The sequence below is a fragment of the Tamandua tetradactyla genome, chromosome 4, assembly GCF_023851605.1.
Source record: "Tamandua tetradactyla isolate mTamTet1 chromosome 4, mTamTet1.pri, whole genome shotgun sequence".
In the NCBI taxonomy this organism is placed as follows: domain Eukaryota; kingdom Metazoa; phylum Chordata; class Mammalia; order Pilosa; family Myrmecophagidae; genus Tamandua; species Tamandua tetradactyla.
In genome coordinates this window covers 56,137,199-56,150,203 of record NC_135330.1, presented here as the reverse complement: position 1 = coordinate 56,150,203, position 13,005 = coordinate 56,137,199, and the positions used below count along the sequence as shown (strand labels likewise).

The 13,005-nt window shown below is 33.2% G+C and overlaps 1 pseudogene; it reads left to right on the top strand.

The window, feature by feature from the left end:
• Positions 1–12,051: 12,051 nt before the first annotated feature.
• LOC143680243 (protein N-terminal glutamine amidohydrolase pseudogene) lies at positions 12,052–12,736 on the top strand (annotated as a pseudogene).
• Positions 12,737–13,005: the final 269 nt, after the last annotated feature.

Genomic DNA, 13,005 nt, shown 5'->3' with positions numbered 1-13,005 from the left:
TGGATGTATATGCTAAATTTTACTTATCCATTTGTCTGTTGATGAACACTTGGGCTACATCCATCTTTAGGCAATTGTTAATAATACCACTATGAATGCTGTTGTAAAAATATCTGTTCATCTACATTTTCATTTATTTTGGATATATATACCTAGAAGTAGTATTACTGAGTTATATGACAGTTCTACACTTAATTTTCTGAGGAAACTCCAAAATATTTTCCACAATGACTGCACCATTTTACATTCCTACCAATAATGAAAGAGTGTTTCTTTTTCTCCCCATTTTCTCTAGCCCTTGTTACTTTTTTTAAAAATAGGAGCCATTCTAATGTGTATGAAATTGTATCTCATGGTTTTACTTGGCATTACTCTAATGGCTAATGATGTTGAGCATCTTTTCATGTGCCTTTTGAAAATCTGTGTAATCTTCTACCACTGAACAAACGTGCACCCTCTCCATTTGTATATCTTCTTTTGAGAAATGTTTTTTCAAGTCCTTTGCTCATTTTTGATCAGGTTATTTGTCTTTTGGTTATTGAGTTGAAGGGTTTCTTAATATATTCTGGATATTAAACCCTTATCTATATATAGTTTCCAAATATTTTCTCCCATTCTATTGGTTGTTTCTTTAAATTTACGATGAAGTTCTTTGATACAAAACATGTGTTTTTGGTATAAAGGATAAGAAACGTAGAACAAGGTCCTGAAGACTCTTTCCTATATTTTATTTTAGGATTTTTATATCACTGGTTCTTATATTTAAGTCTTTAATCCATTTTGAGTCAATTTTTGTATGTAGTGTGAGGTTAGCATCTGTGTTAATTCTTTTGCATATGTATATCCAGTTTTCATAGCACCATTTGTGGAGAGGTATGTTCTTTCCCCATTAGGTGGACTTGGTATTCTTATTAAAAAATCAATTGACCGTAGTCATAAAAGTTTGTTTATGAATCATGATTTAACTCCATTCAACTGTATTTCTGTTCTTGTATCAGTACCATGCTGTTTTGATTATTGTGGCTTTGTAATAAGTTTTAAGATCAGGAATTGAATCTTCAAATTTCAGTCTTCCTTTTCAAAATAACTTTCTTTATTTGGGGTCCCTATTGCTTTTACATAAATTTGGTGGTTGCTCTTTCCTTCCTGCAAAGAAGGCTGTTGGAATTTTTATTGGGATTGCAGTTGTTCATAGTATCCTCTGATTATCCTTTTTATTTCTGTATAGTTAGTAGTAATTTCTACCCTTCCATTTCTGATTTTAATTATTAATTGCTGTCTTTTTTTCCCCTCCATTAGTCTAGCTAAATATTTGTTAATTTATTATCTTTTCAAAGAACCAATATTCGGTTTCACTGTTTCTCTCTATTGTTTTTGTTTTTGTTTCTTTATTTTGTATTTTATTTAACTCCAATCTAATCTTTGCTGTTTCTTTCCTTTTGCTTGTGTTGGGTTTAGTATGCTCTTCTGTTTCTAGACACTCCAGGTGTGAGTTAGGTCTTGAATTGAGATCTTATTTCTTTTTTTAATGTAAGCCTTTAGAGGTTTTAGATGCGTTTTCCTATCAGCACTTCCAAGCTGCATCCTGTAAGTTTTGGCAGGCTATGTTTTTGTTTTTATTTGCTCTAAGATATTTCTTAATTCTCGTGGTGATTTCTTCTTTGACCCATTCATTGTTTAAAAGTGTGCTGTTTAATGTGCACGTATTTGTGAATTTTTCTTTTTTCCCTCTATTATTGATTTCCAGCTTCATTTTATTGAGGTTAGCAAAGATACATTACATGACTTCAACGTTTTATAATTTTACTGGGACTTGTTTTGTGAACTAATATATGGTCTATCATGGAGAAATCTGGGTACACTAGAGAAGAATGTGTAATCTGCTGCTGTAGGGTAAAGTGTTCTATATATGCCTATAGGTCTTTCTGGGATAGAGTATCATTCAATTCTTCTATTTCCTTATTGATCTTCTGTGTGAATATTCCGTCCATTATTGAAAGTGGTATATTGACATCTCCAACTATTAATGAAGAATTATTTCTTCCTACAAGTCTGTCAATATTTGCTTCATGTATATTTTAACTTTACTGTTAGGTGCGTATGTTATAATTGCTATGTCTTCTTGTTGAGTTGACTTCTTTACCAGTATACAGCTCTTTGTCCTTTGTAACAGTTTTCAACTAAAAGTCTATTTTGTCTGATAGTATAGCTACTCCAGCTGTCTTTTGGCTACTATTTGCATGGTACATATATTTTTCATCTTTGCACTTTCAACTTACTTGGTTTTTAAATTTAATGTAAGTTTCTTGTAAACAGCATATATCGGATCATGTTTTCTTGTTCAATCTGACAATCTCTGTCTTTGGACCAGAGTTTAATCTATTTACATTAAAAATAAGTACTTATAGTGCAGAGTTTATTTTTGCCATCTTGCTCTTTGATCTTTTTTAAGTCATATACCATTTTTTGTCCCTCAATTCTTCTGTTAATGCCTATATTCATATTCATTTGACTTTTTTATTGTTCCAATATGATTGCTTTCCAATTTCCTTCTGTATATATTTTCCATAAACTTTCTTTGTGCTTACTCTGAGTTCAAATATAACAGGCTAACTCTATACCAGTCATGTTTGATTTGATATCAACTTAATTTCAATAGCATACACACACTGTTCCAACACCTTTCCATCTCCCCACATTTTGTTGTACTTATTTACAAGTTATATTTCAAACATTGGATATCCTGAAAAGATATTTATTGTTACTTCTTATGAATTTGTAGTTTAGAACGTGTAAGTAAAAAGTGCTGTTATATACCAAAAATACACAGCATGATAGTACTGGTATTTGTAATTACTCATATGGTTACCTTTACTGGAGGTTTTTATTTCTTTATGTCACATTGATCCATTGTCTAGTGTTCTTTCCTCTCAGTCTGAAGAACTCCCTTTAGTTTTATTTGTAGGACACACCTTGTGGTGATGAGCTTCCTCAGCTTTTGTTTATCTTGCAATGTCTTAATTTCTCTCTCATTTTTGAAAGGCAGTTTCACTGGATATAAAATTGCTGGTTGGCTATTATTTTCTTTCAGTACTTTAAATATTTCTTCCACTTCTTTCTTGCCTCCATGGTTTCTGTTAAGAAAGCAGAACTTAATAGTATTGGTACTGCCTTGTACTTAACATGTTGCTTTTCTCTCACAGCTTTCAGAACTGTTTCCTTTTCCTTCGCATTTGACTGTTTGACCACTATGTTTCCAGTTGTGGTTCTCTTCAATTTTCTCCTGTTTGGGGGTTCATTGGATTATTAAATATAATGTATTCATTTCTTTCATTGTTTGGTATGTTTTCTGCCATTATTTTAAAAATACACTTCTGCACCTTTCTGTTTCTTATTGTTGTAAGACTCCCATAATGCAAATAATGGTATGCTTTGATGGCTCATAGACCTTTTAGGTTCCATTTACTTTTTATTTCTTTTTTCTTAATCCTCATTCTTAATCATTTTAATTGTTTCATCTTCAATTTCACTGATTCTTTCTTCTGCCAACTCTAATCTGATGTTGAAACTGGCTAGGGAATTTTCCTTTCCAGATACTGTGTTTTCATCTTCAGAATTTCTGTTGGTTCCTTTTAAAAATTTCTGTGTCTTCATCAAGAGTGCCATATTGCTCATTCATTGTTTTACTGATACTTCTTAGTTCTTCATCCATGTTTATCTTTATCTCCTTAAGCATTTGTCTGATATTTCCAAAGTCTAGTCCTCTTCTTTGATGGTTTCTGATTTTTTTCTGCTTTCTTAGATGGGTCATCATATTGTAACCTAGAAGTTCAGATTTCTGGGATGATTATAATTACTGAATCATTATAAAGATATTCCTTTTTACTTTCTGGTATATTAGAATAGACTGAGGGAAATCCCTGAGATCCCTGAAGTATAACTCAGCTAGCCTGATATCTAATGATTGTAAAAAACTTTACCTTATGCCTTTGTGATCGCCAGAGCTGTTACTCCCTTTATTCCTTTATCTGTTTATTTTCTTAAAGTAACTTGTAGGGCAGAGATCCTGATGGTAAAAGAATTTGAGTGAGCCGTTAACTAGTTCCAACCCTCTACATTTGTACACTGCATTGGATAGATCCTGCTATTGAAACGACAACTCTACTTCCCTTCCTTTTGGCTTACATTTTTACTATTGAAATGATAATTTTGTCTCCCTTTCTTTAGGCTTGCACTTTTGAAATGATAACTGTCTCCTTTTCTGCTTAGACTTGATTATTCAAAATTATAATGACTTCATCTCCCCTTCTTAGAATCCATAAAAACCTTGAACCCCTAAACTTAGGGAAAGAGATTTTTGGGTCAATAGGCCATCTGATCTCTTGCTATGTGCCTAGTAATAAACTTTTTCTCTCTTTGAAACCCCTGTGTCTCAGGAATTGGCCATTTGAGTGCCTGGGCAAAAGAACACATCACTTTTGTCCAGTAAGAAATAGTTGCCCAGGTGGGACTAAAGAGGTCCTAAGAAGCAAGGTGGCCATCTGCCCTGGGTTCTGGGGCCCTGATAGAACAGGTAAACATGGAAACTGAGCCTTTTGTGGCTGCTGGACATTCTTTAGTCTAGAGACTTGGCAACTGGCACTTGTCTGTTCTGGTGGCACTCCACATCTTTTGCACCTTAAAAAAATTCAAAAAAAGAAGACATTTCCAGTTCCAAGGTCAGGCATTTGACTGGTGAGTGGGTAATCCAGGTGAGTGGATAGAAGTGATAAGGGAGTTTGGTAGTTCAAGTCTCCTAAACCTAGGTCTCAGTCACACTTCCAGAATAATCCTCTTGCTCTGATGTCTACACCTTCTGTTATCTGGGTACCATTCTGTATGGGGTTTGAGCCCCTGACCTGAGTTTGTCTGTTAAGTACACTCCTGGAAAATAAGTCCAACAATTGATTTTTAATGAAATTAAGTAAACTTGTTTACATTTTAGCCAGTGTATTACTTAAGGATAGTAAGAATTTAATGCTTGTTTAATTGTTAATCAGTGTGTTAAGCACTTAATACCTGTTTACTTGTTTGCTGGTGTGTTCAGTCTAGTTATTAATTGGTATGTTACTGAAATACGTGTTAAGTTTCGGTTAAATTTGTTAGTTGGTGTCTTGAATTAGTTGGTGTCTGTATTTGAATTAGCCAGGTTACTGATTATGGAAATTCTTTAAAAATGGAACCTTTGAAATTTGGAAAGATTTTAGTTACGAGTCTATGGTAAAAGTGTTTATTTCTATAAAATAATCTGAGAAATGGCCTGAGTATATGGTTCTATGGAAAAATACTGCCATTACATTTAAAATAAAAGCCATTACAGTTAAAATTGTTCTGCAAAAAGGTAGAAATGGGATGAGATCATGTATATTCAATCTTTTATTTGTCCTCAAAAGTATTTCTGTGTAACCAGTTTTCTATTTTTGTCTATCTGCCTGCTCAATGCATATTCTCATACCCTGATGGTAATAGCAAATTAACAAAAAATTCTTAAAGAGCTATATTTGAACTGCTTGAAAATAAATAGGTGGCTTTATATAAATATAAATTAGTACTTCTGAGGTTAAAAAAAATAATAACTCTCTGGGTGGCAAGATCAAAACCTTAGTTTTGTCATACTGTAAACAAAGATGGACATTAAAAAGAAACCACTCCAGGAATTTCCCTGAGGCAGCAGGAAGCTGCAAAAGCCTGCCTCTGGAAAAAGCAAAGAACTTTCCCAGTTGTCCCAGTCACAGCTTTTACTGAAATACATATAATAATTGAAAAGAGTTAAAAGAAGGGCACAGAAACTCTAAAACTCCCACTTTGCCCTCACCCAAGACTTTCAAATCCAGTTTCTACCAGCCTTCATTCTTCACCCCAACTATCCCTGCCCCCAGGGCATCGGCCTCTAAAGCAGCCAGGAGAGAAGGTGGGAGGTGTGATTTAAAGTTCTCTTTACTGGCCTGGAGATTAAAGTGGCAGACATGGAAGAAATGCTGCAGAATATGCCATGTTTGTTAAAACTATGTTTTTCAATAATACCTTTGCAATAGTAATCATTATTTAATATTTATTTATTTAATTAATAGCTAATATAAATTTAATAATTTAATCATCATTAAAATTTGAATGACTTTGGGTTAGGAGTCAATAAATAAAATCTAATTGCCAAATTTCAGGAAGTACAGTGAAAGGTCCTTGAGAGCTATGGAAAAGTTTTTCTGGATTTAGACTGAAGACAAATTAAACAATTTCAGTATGTTTTCTGGAACTTGATAGTCAATGCACTTTTAAAATTGTAGTTTTACAATATTATGAAAACAAAGAGATGTTTTTCAACCGCCAATAAAAGGAAACTTACGATGAAGTTTTGAATTGAACAAATGAATTTTATTCTGCTAAAGGAAACATCCCTAAATTTATACAAGTTTACTGATAAAATAAGCTAGTATTATAAGTACATTCTTGAAATTCCTTTTAAAAATAGCCTAACTGGACTTATTAGGTTACATGAACTGAGCAATGTACTTGTTAATGACAGCATTTATAAAATATAATAAAATAAGAATATGCTGATGCTTCAAATATATCCTATTTTAAAAACAGTTAAGTCTAGTAAAAAATATAAATGGCTATTTTATAACCTTGAGTACCTGTGTTTTGAAGATTCTGGCTTTGGTTATCATCGTATAAGGAAAAATTTGGATTTGTAGTGGCTTTCTTAATGTCAATCAGTACATTTTTGTTAGTAAATGGTGTTGTAAATATGAAGACATAATTCTTAGCATCAAAGTGTATGTTCTGGTTAAAATATACTTACATAGTATAAGACAGTAGTAATAAAGAGATAAAATACTGGAAGAATTTAAAAAGCTGATAGATAAAGAATGACCGAAGATGTCCGCATAGAAGGGGTAACACTTGTAAGATCTTTAAATAAAGAAGCAGCATTTGAATAAATAGAGCTCTAACCTAATTTTTAGAAGCCATAGCTTAATTTTGTAAACTAACATATTTCTGGTATTATTTAGCACTTGTGAATAATGTTGAAAAAAATTTGACTTTTTTTTCTGGATATAAACACCTTAAATATTGAAAAGCTTATTATATTTCAAAAATGTAGCTCTTCTGACCATTGAAGGTAGTGATGGATTAGATTGAGAAATTTTAAGCATATCATAAAGTAATCATTTGTGTGATCTAAGTATACAGTATATAAATTCCTAGCTGTGTTCCAAATCCAAGCATACATTTCCTCCTACTTCCTTTATTTTGTGATATCTCTGCCTTTTCTACCCTTCATGAATAGTACTTTTGGAAAGAAGTACTTTGTGAAATTGTTATCAAACTTATTTTTAATTATATGCATAAAAATTATATGAATAAAGACTGTAGATGGGATTGATAGTATTTTTATTATTTTTCCACATAAAACGATCATATTTTCTGATTAAAATGAATTTGTTTGTATCTGAATACAAAGCCTGAATAAATATAGAAAGTTGTAACAGTTTTATAAAAAGTAGACTTTGTCTGTCAAAGTCAAAGCTAACTAAAAATGTAATAAGCCTGTTCAACATATACGTCAAAAAAGAAAGTTTTTGTATCAAACTGATTATTCATACAAAACCAGACTAAAGTTTAGTTTCCTCCCTGTTTAAATAATATGGGTTGGGGCAGGCCATGGTGGCCTCAGCAGGCAGAGTTCTTGCCTGCCATGCCGGAGACCTGGGTTCGATTCCCAGTGCCCGCCCATGCAAATAAATAAATAAATAAATAAATAATAATAATAATATGGGTTGTTAGTCTGCTCTTAATGTAAAAGATTTTTCTTAAGCATTTGAATACTCTGTCTGGAAAACAAGGATTTTACAGCAAAATAATATCCTTATTAATGTTTATGTTATCATTATCATCCTTTATTTCAGAAGACAAGTCTTCTCACAGTTAAAGCTGAACCTTGCAAAGAATTTGTTCTTTCATCTTACAAAAATAAAGTGCAAAAATGGCTTAACATATTACATAATATAATACAATAATTAAAAGGAACTTTCTAACCTTTTGTTGGCAAAACCTGTATAGGTAAAATGTTATAAATGCATTTCAAGATTGTATAAAATTTCTAAAGACTGGAAAATATTCTCATCGTCCATGTTATATCCTGATATTAATCTATATGATGTTAAACAATGGCATGATGTTATTAGTCATGGTATGAATTATTATTGAAAAGGCTACAGATCATAAAAACAGCTAAATCTATTTGTAAGTTACACTGCTTTGCTTTCGTGGTTCTCTAAAAGTATATGTGGTCAGTTATAAATCAGAGATTCATCTGCAATAAGGAAAAATTTTAAAAGAAGCAGGACAAATATATAAATTATATTTTATCTGCTAATTAACATAACTCTTATAAAAACACAAAGTTGAAACAGAATGAAACCTCTTCTATGGTTTATCAATATAAGACAACTATAAAATATTTTTATTTTGGAAAGTAGTTTCATTTAAAATGTTTATAAAACAATTAAGACTTAGATTATAAGCTTTAACTGTTATTTCTAAATTCTGACATACTTTGCTCTTTGTATAACCTGATAGCTTCTTGGAACTTTAAGTATCACTCCTGAAACTCAGAGTTAGAACTTCAGTTCTAAAAGTCAGCATTACTCCATATCACAACTGTTAAAAGAAACTGAAAAAGAAATCAGACACTGATTTAAAATGTGACTGAAACAGATCTGGTTAAAACAAGGTAAATCAATAAACAAGGTAAGAAAATAACATTGTCTATATTTTGAAACTTTTTTTGTGTGATACCAAAAGAAAAAAAAATATTTTTCTGTCAAAATTTTCTGTTGAATGCTACCTAATTTAGCCAATCTGATCAGTTTATTTTAACAATGTAATTCAGCTTTATTTGATATGGAACCTAAAATAAGAAATAGCATATTAATATTCTGTATAATTTTACCCTGATGCATTTCAGAGTATTTGGGGCAAAAAATAAGAAAAAGTATTTGCAAATTCCCTTTAGTGATTAGAAAAACCATACTATTAAACTTCGCTACCTGGGGAATTCCTGGTATTTTCTAAAGCAATAGGAGCTCACAATTTAATAATCCAAGGCCTGTATTTTGCCCTTATGAAACATTCCTGTAATGGGAAAACTGAATATACTTATAATTAATGCCTAAAAGTCATGCCCAGAGAACCTCTGTTGCTGGTCAATTGTAGTCTCTCTCTAAGCCAAACTCTGTCAATGTGGAGCATGAATTTCACAGATGTAAGCCTGGCCCTGGCATTGTGGGACATGACTCTCAGGGATAAACTGGTCCTTGGCATTGTGGGATTAGTTTACCAAAAGTGGGAAAAGGGATACAGTTTCAATGACTAAGGGATTTCAAAGCGAGTTAAGAGGTCATTCTGGGTTATTCTTCTACAATTTTCAGCCAGATATTGTATACTGCCACAGTATAACAAGCCCAAATCAACAGTATTCCTGGAAACCCTGAAAAGTATCCTGGACTATAAAAATTTTACTTACTAAGTTTGTTTTTCAGAGGCTTAAAACCTCTGAATTGTTCTAAAGCCAGAAAAGCTCTGAAATCCGAAAGTACCAGTCTTTCCAAGGATATCAACCACTTTCCTCTGTCTGCCCCTCAATGGCAGTACCCCTTTTCACACCTGAAGAAGTTGTATGAGTCATCACCCAGATATCCCTCAAGAATGAGAGAAAATTATCAAATGGGGGGGTAGGGGGTGGAACTGTAACTGAGAAGTTAAGATTGAAGGGATGATTATAATTACTGAATCATTATATAGATATTTCTTTTTACTTTCTGGTATATTAGAGGAGGCTGAGGCTAAAATCCTTTATTTCAGCTACCCTGAATATAATTCAGCTGCCCTGATATCTAAAGATTATAAAAACTCTTACCTTGTGCTTTTGTGATAGTCAGAGCTGTTACTCCCTTTACCTGCTCATTTTCTTTTTTTTTTTTTTTATGTTTTATGTTTCAAAAGTAAATTGGATTTCCTTGACTTGTGATTATCCCTTTTTTTGATGGAGCTGAATCCACATAACATCAAATGAATTATTTTGAAGTGTACAGTCAGTGGCATTTACTATATTCACAATGTTGTACATTAGCTTTATCTAGTACCAAAACATATTTGTAATCCTCAAAGGAAACCCCATATCTACCACTATCAAACCCAATTAAACATTAATCTTTCTGTCTCTGTGGATTTACCTACACTGGCTATTGCATATAAATAGTCATTAAGGTATGTGAACTTTTAGGTCTGCCTTCATTAACTTAGCATGTTTGTTTATTTGTTTATTGTTATATGATGTGATTACTTCTTTCCTATTTCTGGCTGAATGGTATTCCATTGTGTGGCTATAATACATCTTCTATTCTGTTTTATGGAAGAGTTTGAAAAGTACTGGTGCCAGTTCTTCTTTAAATGTTTTATTGATTTCAACAGTGAAGATGTCTTGATTTTTTTCTTCATGGGGAGGTTTTTGGTTTCTGATTTAAATTCTTTGCTTATTATGGTTCTGTTAAAATATTTTATATTTTCTTAAGTCAATTTTTGTAATTTGTTTATTTCTGCGAATTTTTTCCATCCACACTATTTTTCTTGTTGAATTACAATTATTTGTAGGATCCTCATTCAATCCCCCACTTTAATTTCTCATTTTTGTTACTGGTGTTTGTCAGTTGAGGTAAAGTCTTGGCAATTTTATTGATGTTTCAAAGAATCATGTTTTGGTTTTGTTGATTTTGTTTTTTGTTTTCTCTTCTGCATTCTGTGTTTGTCCACTTTAATCTTTATTATTTTCTTCTTTCTCATAACTTTATATTTAGTCTGCTCTCCTTTTTATAGATCTATACAATGCATAACATGTAAAGTTAGGTACTTAATTAGGAATCATTTCTCTTTATTAAAGTAGGGGTTTCAAGATACAATTTGCTTGAACACTGCTTTCTTTTCACCCACAAAGTTAGTATGCTGTATTATCATTTTCATTCATCTCAATATATTTTGTAATATCCCTTGTAATTGGTTTTTCACCCACAGTTTGTTAAATGGATGTATTTAATTTCCACACTTCTGTAAATTTTCTAGTTTTCCTTATGTTACTTATGGTTCATTTCATTATTGTTCAGGAATATACTTTGTGTGTTTCAGTCTTTAAAAATTTTATAGACTTCTTCTGTCATTAGATACATGGTCTAATCTTGAGAATATCCCATGTGAGCTTGAAAAGAACGGATACTTGCTTCTGTTTTGTGACGTGCTCTGTATAGTTCTCCTAGATCTAGGTGGTTTATAGCATTAAGTCCTCTATTACTGATAATAGTCTTACATAGCACAATCAACCCCTCTTTATGTTATTGTCACAACTTACAATTTTATATATTTTGTTCCCAATAACATAATCAATTGTCTCTGAGTCATATTGGGAAAAAGAGGTTTCACATACAAAAAAAATTCATTAATACTAGCAGTCTTAGTTTACCAGGGCTGCCATAACAAATGCTGGCTTAAGCAACATGCATTTACTGTCTCACAGTTTTGAAGGCTGGAAGACTAAAATCAAAGTAGTCAGCAAGTTCATGCTTTCTGTCATACTTGGTAGAATTGTGATAATGGAAATCCTCTGTCACATGGTGATCTCTCTCCCTTCTCTGGCTTCAATGTCTGGTTCTTTCCTTCCCATCTCCATGATCAATTTTCTTTGCATATGAAGTATCTCCTATTGGGTTCAAGCCCAAATTCAGTCCATTCTGCCAAAGAATATTCACAGATCCTATTCACAAATGAGTCCAGACCCTGACTTACCTTAGAATATTTGAAGATACCATTTTCAAGTGGGTTTCACCAACATGAGTGTTCACTAAGACTTGAATATGTTCTCTATGCATAGAGCATAGACACGCTGAACGCCAGCTCCTCCCACTAAGCCTGCGGGCCGGGCATGTCCAAGCAGTCCTCCCCAGCCCGCCTCAGCCTGCCATGGAGGGGCACGGCGCCGTCGCCTCCGTCACCACCGCCGCCGCTGCCGCTGCCACCGCTCGCTACCAGCCGGCAAGCCCCCCGCGGGACGCCTGCGTGTACAACTGCTACTGTGAAGAAAATATTTGGAAGCTCTGTGAATACATTAAAAACCATGATCAGTATCCTTTAGAAGAATGTTATGCTGTCTTCATATCTAATGAGAGGAAGATGATACCTATCTGGAATCAACAGGCGAGACCTGGAGAAGGACCTGTGATCTAGGATTACCATGTTATATTGCTTCATGTTTCAAGTGGAGGACAGAACTTCATCTATGATCTCGATACTGTCTTGCCATTTCCTTGCCCCTTTGATACTTATGTAGAGGATGCCTTTAAGTCTGATGATGATATTCACCCACAGTTTAGAAGAAAATTTAGAGTGATCCGTGCAGATTCATATTTGAAGAACTTTGCCTCTGATCGTTCTCATATGAAAGATTCTAGTGGGAACTGGAGAGAACCGCCTCCATCATATCCCTGCATTGAAACTAGAGATTCCAAAATGAATCTGAATGATTTCATCAGCATGAATCCTGCAGTAGGATGCGGCGCTGTCTACACATTGTCTGAATTTGCATATCGGTTTGGCAGTAAAACTATTGAATTTGACATCTGGATGTGGAATCGTGGAAAAATTCTAGGACATATACAATACATTTTTCCACGTGGCACAGCAAACATGGTACAATTGGCTTAGAATTATGTTTCCTCTTTTTCTAATCTAATTGAGTTGAAGCATGAGTGAACACAAATAATAATCGACTAAATAAAAAGTGTTTTTTTAATATGTCATGTTGAGACTTGATGCAGTATATAATTGCTAAGATATTCCCAAGAATTCTCTGGTAAAACACAAGATGACTTTTGCCAGTGATTGTTCTTGTTATGATAGGGATATGAACTCAGAGCT